The following is a 10,216-nucleotide window of genomic DNA, read 5'->3' on the forward strand; positions in this document are numbered from 1 at the left end:
GTCTGTCGGCGGGGGCCTTGTGTCCTGAAGGCCTCGGCCAAAAGGTCGCACGGATCCCCCACAAGAGTCGGTACTGTCGCCAGTGTAGTTCCCATTCTTGGGTTCTTTCCACAGGATGCTTCCTGTGTGCCTGGCTCTCTGGGGCACTCTTTGTTTCCTGGGATTAGAGGAAAGATGGTGTTTGGGCATTAAAAACTCTCTACTACAATGTACAGAACTAGAGAGCAGCTGATCAGAAGCTAGGCCTGTTAAGAGAATGTTCACAACCAGTTGAGGGAACTGAGTCATTCATTCATCAAAAATGCACGAACGTCTACCGAGTCCGATGTTAGATTCTGTGGGTGATAACAACATGCGTCAGACATCTCCCTCTTCTGGCATGTCACACATTGGTCTATAATTGTGACATTTTTATTTCCCTGAAATAGCATCTCCTGGCAACAGAATTCTCCCTGCCTTTGGGAAGTCCTCTTCGGGAGGGGCCTCCTCTCCCAAGCTTGTGCAATCAAAGAACCTCTCCACCATCAACAAGCTTGCTCCCTCACCTACATACATTCATCTAAGGATAGGTGTGTGACCAAGACAAGTCAGGCAGAATACTTCTCTGGGGTTATTATATGAAGAAGGACAGATAAGCATTGTTTCTTGTGAGGAGGGTTGACTCTTCTTAATAGACAATGAGGCCAAACTGAAGACAGAAGTAAAGGTAAGAAGACAGTAGAGATGAAGAGGGTGTGTTCTGGTGTTACCATAGTAGAAAACCAGCTGGTCCCTGAGATTCCCACTGCTCTGGATTCTGGTATTTACCTCCAGCATCTTAATTGAGGCTAGCACATTTTACTACCTTAAACTAGTAAAAGTTGATATTCTGTCACTCGACAGCTCAAAGAGTAACTGTATGAGAGGCCATGTGGAGGAGGGTTTATTTGGACTTGCCATTGATTTAAGATTACCGAAAAATTAAGAGAGGATTTTCTAAGCCAGAGGGTGGCAAACCCTGGGCCACTGGATTTGAATGGCTGCTTTTTATGTGTTTAAATTATTACATTTAACTGCTTATGGAAATACAACATAATATTTTCAATCTCGCCTCTTTGTACTCAGATTATAAAATACTTACTATTGGACCATTTCCAGAAAAGGTTAGCCAACCCTATTACTAGGCAGAAAGAACACCAGCAAATTAAGTGTGTAAATAGAAATATTAGAAAGGTAGCTTTGTGGGGATTTTTAAGTTGCCTGCCTTCTATGACTTTTTTCTTTTTAACTTCCCATGGTCATAGAGAATATTTATAATAACAGTATTGTCTGTTTTCCTCCCCCAAATTCATTGTCTTCATTCCTCTGTCATGCTCTGCTCTGGGAGGGTGACATTTATGAAAACATCACCAGGGTCTCCTTGCCCTGTGGTTTTGTTTTGAGTTAGACCAATGCACAACACTGGCAAAAGATTAAAAAAAAGAAAAGGAGGAGGGAAATGTCAGGGTGTGTATTACATGCCTTTCCTTTATGCTAGCTAGGCCAAAATTTTGATCATACTGTGTCTCTCTGACTACAACGCCTGTCTAGAAGCCTCTTTCCTAGAGTTCCAGCTCTCATGAGTCTCTCATAGTACCGTTTCTTTACAATGCTCCTTTAGGCCTAGAATGGTAATAGCTTCACACTGTTACTGGTTCCCTTAACCATACCCACACCATTGTAAATACTCCCTTAATTATATTCTTTCCAGTTTAACCATTTTGAGTATGCCTTCTTTTGCCTAGACTCTGATTAATATAGTTGAGATATGCCAAAGAGTCACTGCTTTGTTTTCCTTAACAACATCTACATTTCTTATGATCACTGTAAGACCATAAAACATATTCATCTATTCATATGATCTCCACTTCCTATTCTCTTGGTCTTTCTTAACTATTTCAATCATAGTTTTTAGCCTCACTGCTCAGAAAAACAGCTGTTTTTATTAGAATTAACAATGATCTCCATGTTGCCAAATCCAGGAGTCAATTCTCAGCTTTCCTCTTATTGGCTTGTTATTCCCATGTAATAGATATGATTCAACTCATCTTCTTAACACTTTTTTTGTTTGGGGCTTGTTTCAGTTTTTGTATTTTCACTTAACTCATTATCTCCCTCACTAGCCATGTTGTTCGGAGAAGGCAATGGCAACCCACTCCAGTACTCTTGCCTGGAAAATCCCATGGACAGAGGAACCTGGTAGGCTGTAGGCCATGGGGTCTTGAGGAGTCGGACACAACTGAGCGACTCCCCTTTCACTTTTCACTTTCATGCATCGGAGAAGGAAATGGCAACCCACTCCAGTGTTCTTGCCTGGAAAATCCCAGGGACAGTGGAGCCTGGTGGGCTGCCGTCTATGGGGTCGCACAGAGTCGGACACGACTGAAGCGACTTAGCAGCAGCAGCAGCAGCAACCACGTTGTTAAAAAATGATTCAAATAATGTAAGTTCACTTTTGAGGGTTCTTCTGGATACTGGTATCTGCCAATTATTGGAGATAGTTATAGGCTTCCCAAGTCATGCAATGGTAAAGAATCTGCCTGCCAATGCAGGAGATATGCGGGATCAGGGTCCGATCCTTGAGTTGGAAAGGTCCCCTGGAGAAGGGAATGGCAACCCACTCCATTATTCTTGCCTGGGAAATCCTGTGAACAGAGGAGCCTGGCAGTCTACAGTCCATGGGTTCACAGAGTTGGACACAACTGAACACACACACATAAGCTAGCAATTCCATCTGAATTGCTTTTACCAGGTTATAAAAAAAGTATGTCTGAAACCAAATTCATATATACACACATTTAGGTACAAAAAGTCATAAAATCCACTCTGAAAACTTAATAAAGCTTAAATTCCTTATCCTTTTATAGCCTCTAACTACACAATCCATAAAAGATTTGTGCAAACACACACATTATTTTGGAATCATGCCTTGAGCACCATTGTACAAATTAAAGACTGAAAGGCTCTCTTGGTTCTTACACCCTACCCAAGTAAGAGTGGGGAATTTCTTTAAAATATTTCAGCCAATTCACATATCTATATATCTAAAATATCACCAAATTTAAACTGATTCCTAATATTCATTATATTGTGCTATGAAATTTCTGTTATTAATTTTTTTAAAAAATAGCTTAATGTTCCTATTACAATTTTCTTTGGAGTGTAGCCTTCTGGTAAAATCCTAGGTTATAACACCTGCAGTTTGTATTCCTAGTTAGGCAACTGACAACCCCTAGAATGTACACCAAAACTAAACACACATACACACACACTGCTATGTGACATTCTTTATGGGTTCCTCCCAATTTCCTAGATCTTCAAATGCTGGAGTGTTTTAGACTGCACTTTAGTACTCAAACTATTCCTTCCTAACTGTTCTTATTACTTTTAGTTATTAATCCAGTCTCTTTGCTTTAATTATTAACTCTTGGGTAAATGAAATTGCCAGTATGGCACAGTTTTGACTGAAAAAAAAAAAATTGACAATTACTGTGGTTCAACCTAATATTCTGACTAACCCCAAAATTTATATTTTCTACCCAAATTCTCCATGAGTTCCACCTTCATGTACCCAACTGCTAAGTTTCATATTCATTTAAAGGTTTGATTGGCTGTAGTGTCAAATATGTTGACAAAATAAGGGCAAAAAGGACTGGAAAAGGGAACTTTTGATTGACTTCCAGGTTATTCATAAGGAAGTAGCAATAGGAGAGTTGAGAGAGAGTAATCAGATTACAAAGTTTTTTGTATACATATCAGTTCAGTTCAGTTCAGTCGCTCAGTCACGTCCAACCCTTTGCAACCCCATGAACCACAGCACACCAGGCCTCCCTGTTCATCACCAGCTCCTGGAGTTCACCCAAGCTCATGTCCATTGAGTCGGTGATGCCATCCAACCATCTCATACTCTGTCATCCCCTTCTCCTCCTGCCCTCAAACTTTCCCAGCATCAGGGTCTTTTCAAATGAGTCAGCTTTTCGCATCAGGTGGCCAAAGTATTGGAGTTTCAGCTTCAGCATCAGTCCTTCAATGAATATTCAGGACTGATCTCCTGGTTCAAAAGCATCAATTCTTTGGCGCTCAGCTCTGTTTATAGTCCAACTCTCACATCCATACATGACCACTGGAAAAACCATAGCCTTGACAAGACGGACCTTTGTTGACAAAGTAATGTGTCTGCTTTTTAATATGCTATATAGGTTGGTCATAACTTTCCTTTCAAGCAGTAATATATATATATATATAAAGTATGTATAATATTTATATTTTAGAAAACATGAATTTTTGCCTAACTAAAAAGTGTATGACATTTTAATTCTACCTGTTTGACTCAGTATGAATAGAATGCTAGATTTCTACTTTTAAAAAACGGACATGTAATAAGCAACAAAGGGAATAACTTATAATGGAAAATAATTTGAAAAAAATTGATGTGTATATGTATAACCAAATCACCTTACTGTGCACCTGAAACATAGTTAGTCAATTAAACTTCAATAAAATATATTTATTAAGAAGAAAAAAAGTGAATGGAGATGTTTCAGTAAAGATGGTGGATTGAATCCAGGTATCCAATTCACTCTCTGCTGAAAATGCACCAAAGCCACACTCCCATTGACATATAAATTTAAAATTGTGTGTGTGTGTGTGTTTGCAGAGGAAGAAGCTGAAGCAGGGAGAGGTAAGGTCATTTGCACAGTCCTTGGTGGGGATCTAAGATGCAGATCCCAACAGTCTGGCAGCAGGCTGTTGATGTTTATGGTCAGTAGACTAGAATTCCTTTCAAACTAATGACAATCAAGACAACTGGGGAGAACAGGCTCTGGGAAGCCCATCCTATGGCAATCCTAAAAGATCTCAAGTGCCTAGCAAAGGATTTACTGGGACTGGAATGTAAGGTCCGTACCTGCCAGCTGAACTCAGCCCTGGGACCCCTTGGGTTCACCAGCCCCAGAAAAGCGAGGAGAGAAGAAGTCCAGGTAGTCCTGTTCATCATGAACCCAACTGTCCTGAAAGGAGCACACACTGGTAAAACGTTTTCAGAAATAAATGTTGAAGCATGATGTCAGTATTCACAGAAACTGTGCATTCAGAATTAGTTTCCGCCCCATGCTTCCGGCAACTGATGGATATGACCATAAACACATCAGTATCCAGAAGCAAGTTTGCCAAAGACCCTCTGTTTCAGGAAGGACACCTAGCCCTCAGTGCTCAGGGAGCAGCTGAGATCAGCTGATGCCAGGTGATGTTCTCTGACAGTTCTCAGGATCCATTCCTCCAGGATTTTGGACAGTGTATGCTCCAAAGGTGGTCTTTCCTCTCTCAGAACGTGATGTAATTCTCCGAACCTAAGCCTCAAATAGTTTGCACATTTTCTGGGGTGACTGTGTTCTGAGATGCCAGCTGGTGAGAGCACACTGCCTGAGAACTGTGGACAGCATGTACATGGAAAGCTGCTCCTAGCAGGCAGGAGGTGCCTGGTGGCAAGTAACAGAAAACACGACCCATACTGATGTGCACGAGAGAGGGAAGCTTGCTGGCTCCTGTAACTGAACATCTCTGGACAGATTTCAGGTGAGGATGGATATAATGACTCAATCACAATCACACTCAATCACAAGTGACTCAATCACATGAAATACACAAAGAAATACCTTTCTTTTTATCTCTTTTCTCTGCTTTCTGAGTTTTTAATGAGTTATAGTTTATATACAATATTATACATTACAGGTGTGTAATAGAGTGATTCACAGTTTTAAGGGTTATACTTCATTTATAGTTGTTATAAAATGCTACATTTCCTATGTGGTACCATATATTCTGTGGTTTATTTATAGTTTATAGTTTGTAGCTCTTAATTTCCCATCTCTGTGTTGCTCCTCTTTCCTTCCCTTCCCCTCCCCACTGGTAACCACTAGTTTTTTTCTCTGTATCTGCAGAATCACCTACATTGCACTTGAATCCTTTGCACCTACATTTTCAAATATGAGTCAAAGAATGTTACTCCTTTGCACTTGAATCTGTGGCATCCCATCTTCTTCAGACTATAATCCAAAGTGCATACCATAATCTACTGGAATCACCCCTACCACTCTGATTTCATTTCCTTCCTCTTGAAAAAAGGAAGAGGGCTTCTCTCACTCTGACACCTTGCTGTTCCTCCTAGGCCGTGCATATCCTTGCATCAATACCTTTGACTTAACTGGTCCTTCTTCCTGGAAAGCCTTCCCCCTACACAACCCTTTGCCAAACAACTTCATGATGTGCTCCCCTAATTTCATTCAAGTGTCTACTCAAATGCCACCTTCTCAGAGAGATATTTCCTGACCTTATCTGTCATTCCATATCTGTCCACTCTTTTTTTTTCTCTCCACGTCAGTTATTCTTGCAGATATTACAGGTTTATATGTTTATTCAATACGTCTGTCTAGTTGGGTGAGAGGATTGGATCTTTGCCTATGTGAATTATTACTGAATCCTAAGTACATAGAATAGTGTTGGCATATAATAACTGCTCATGAAACATGTATTGAATACATTGTTGAATAAAGTATTTGGTAAAGAAGTATTAAAATGCTGATCAAATAATATTTTTAAAGTAAATTTCTTAATATTTTCTTTTCAAAAATGAGTTTTAAGAAAAAAAATCTAGACCTTACTAGATTGTAGACATCCTTGAAAAGATTTAGAGAAACAACTAGGTTAAAAAGACAGAACTCTAACTTTGCCAAGAGGAAACTTTAACTTATTTATAACCACGTCCTGAAGTCTAACTTTTGCTTATGGGGCATTTATTTCTTATGTACAAATACATTTCTTAAGTGAAAAAGTAAGGACCATAAAAAGTAAGTATGGATACCACTGTCATTTGGGAGATTTTTCATGGCTGCCACGAGAGTGCAGGCAAGAGACAACAATGAAGAAAGTGAGTCTACATGGAGCCAGAGCAAGGGACTCTCATCCAAGAGACTTGGCAGCAACTAGGGTAAGATGTCAACAGGCTTCACATCCAGGGATGTTAAGTACACTGGCACAGGTTCTGACTATGCAAGGTGGAGGATCATGACCTAAGACAGAGCTAAAGCAAGATACAGCAATGTGAGCTGTAGTAAAATATTCCTAGCCTCTGGGGGAAAAATCTTGTGTGATAGAGTTACTATCATTAGTTCCACTAATGTATATATATATACACACACACACACATATATATGAAGTGATATGCAAATTGTATAAATAATAAATCTCTCATAAAACACAATTCCATTTTTTTAATGAACTCAGGTACATTTGTGGTTCATATATAAAATTTTTTATAAACATTACTAAGATCAGCGTAACTTTCTGTGTATATATATTTTTTTCAACCAAAAGTAACTGCAAACAATATGAATGAAGGAAGGTCTAAATTAAAAGATCTTCCACTTAGAAAAGATTGGAATGCACTCTTAAAGATGAACTGCATACTCAATTTTTCTGCAGGAGACCCATAATTTAGGAATCTTCTTTCTCCATGTTATTTTCCCCATGATACCTATAACTAAAAGGCAAGACTATAAATTTAAATTGAGAGAAGGAAACAGGATAAACTTGTGTAACTCAAGTTGTTAGCACTGTAATGGCCTTAGAAGATTCTTGGATAAATACATCTAAGGAATTTCTGTCATGTTACACATTTGTAAATTTCTTCAATACTTTGTTTGGTTCTATGTAAAGAATGCTTGAAGTATGAAAGGTGTTCTGTGCTAGAGAGAGCTTTAATAAAGGTAAAAAAATATGAATAAGAAGTTTAAACATTGATTACAGTGGCTACCTCTGAGTAGAGGAGGAGAGGAAGGAATAAGGAAAGCAGAAGATTGTGAGTTGTAGATTATATTTGCAAAAATGACCACAATCTTGGTTCCTATCATACATGCCCTCTTACATAATGACATTATAGACCTTCATCAACACATGGAGTCTATTCTCCTCCCATTGAATCTGGGCTGGATCTGTGACTACATTGACCAGTAAAATGCAGCAGAAGTAACATTCTGAGACTTGAAAGCCCTGGCATTAAGACTAGGCAATTTCTGCTTTGACGCTCTGAGAGAAGTAAGTTGCCTTGTAAGAAATGTGACTATCTGAACAGCTCCATGCTGTGTGAAGCTCATCTAGCCGTGTGGAGAGGTTATCTGTAGGGGAACAAAGATCCCAAGCCTGAACCCCTAGTGGAGCTCCCAATTGACAGCTAACACCAAGAAGACTGCCAAGCATTTTTAAAATGAATCTGTGATTCCATTTTGATTTCAAGATTTTGGATCAATTTCACTATCATTATTTGGAATTCTTTATTAGGTAGATTCCCTATCTTTTCCTCTTTTGTTTGGTTTGGTGGGCATTTATCCTGTTCCTTTATCTGCTGGGTATTCCTCCGTCTCTTCATCTTGTTTAAATTGCTGAGTTTGGGGTGTCCTTTCTGTATTCTGGCAGTTTGTGGAGTTCTCTTTATTGTGGCATTTCCTCGCTGTGTGTGAGTTGGTACAGGTGGCTTGTCAAGGTTTCATGGTTAGGGAAGCTTGTGTCGGTGTTCTGGTGGGTGGAGCTGGATTTCTTCTCTCTGGAGTGCAATGAAGTGTCCAGTAATGAGTTATGAGATGTCTATGGTTTTAGGGTAACTTTGCGCAGCCTGTATCTTGGAGCCCAGGGCTGTGTTCCTGTGTTGCTGGAGAATTTGCTTGGTATGTCTTGCCCTGGAACTTGTTGGCCCTTGTGTGGTGCTTGGTTTCAGTGTAGGTATGGAGGCGTTTGATGAGCTCCTGTCAATTAATGTTCCCTGGAGTCAAGAGTTCCCTGGAGTCAGGGTTTGGACTTAAGCCTCCTGCTTCCAGTTATCGGGTTGTTTTTTTTTTTTTTTACAGTAGTTTCAAAACTTCTCCTTCTATACAGCACCAGATTGAGAAGATGCAAGAAAGGTTTAACAAGGACCTAGAAGAAATTAAAAAAGAGTCAATATATAATGAATAATGCAATAAATGAGATCAAAAACACTCTGGAGGCAACAAATAGTAGAATAACAGAGGCATAAGATAGGATTAGTGAATTAGAAGATAGAATGGTAGAAATAAATGAATCAGAGAGAATAAAAGAAAAACGAATTAAAAGAAATGAGGACAATCTCAGAGACCTCCAGGACAATATTAAACGCTACAACATTCGAATCATAGGGGTCCCAGAAGAAGAAGACAAAAAGAAAGACCATGAGAAAATACTTGAGGAGATAATAGTTGAAAACTTCCCTAAAATGGGGAACGAAATAATCACTCAAGTCCAAGAAACCCAGAGAGTCCCAAACAGGATAAACCCAAGGTGAAACACCCCAAGACACATATTAATCAAATTAACAAAGATCAAACACAAAGAACAAATATTAAAAGCAGCAAGGGAAAAACAACAAATAACACACAAGGGAATTCCCATAAAGATTACAGCTGATCTTTCAATAGAAACTCTCCAAGCCAGGAGGGAATGGCAAGACATACTTAAAATGATGAAAGAAAATAACCTACAGCCCAGATTATTGTACCCAGCAAGGATCTCATTCAAATATGAAGGAGAAATCAAAAGCTTTACAGACAAGCAAAAGCTGAGACAATTCAGCACCACCAAACCAGCTCTCCAACAAATACTAAAGGATATTCTCTAGACAGGAAACACAAAAATGGTGTATAAATTCGAACCCAAAACAATAAAGTAAATGGCAATGGGATCATACTCATCAATAATTACCTTAAACATAAATGGGTTGAATGCCCCAACCAAAAGACAAAGACTGGCTGAATGGATACAAAAACAAGACCCCTACATATGCTGCCTACAAGAGCCCCACCTCAAAACAGGGGACACATACAGACTGAAAGTGAAGGGCTGGAAAAAGATTTTCCATGCAAATAGGGATCAAAAGAAAGCAGGAGTAGCAATACTCATATCATAAAATAAAATAAACTCATAAAATAGACTTTAAAACAAAGGCTGTGAAGAGAGACAAAGACGGTCACTACATAATGATGAAAGGATCAATCCAAGAAGAAGATATAACAATTATAAATATATATGCACCCAACATGGGAGCACCACAATATGTAAGACAAATGCTAACAAGTATGAAAGGGAAAATTAACAATAACACAATAATAGTGGGAGACTTTAATACCCCACTCAC

This window comes from Bison bison, unplaced genomic scaffold, assembly GCF_000754665.1.
Source record: "Bison bison bison isolate TAMUID 2011002044 unplaced genomic scaffold, Bison_UMD1.0 scf7180017864294, whole genome shotgun sequence".
In the NCBI taxonomy this organism is placed as follows: Eukaryota; Metazoa; Chordata; class Mammalia; order Artiodactyla; family Bovidae; genus Bison; species Bison bison.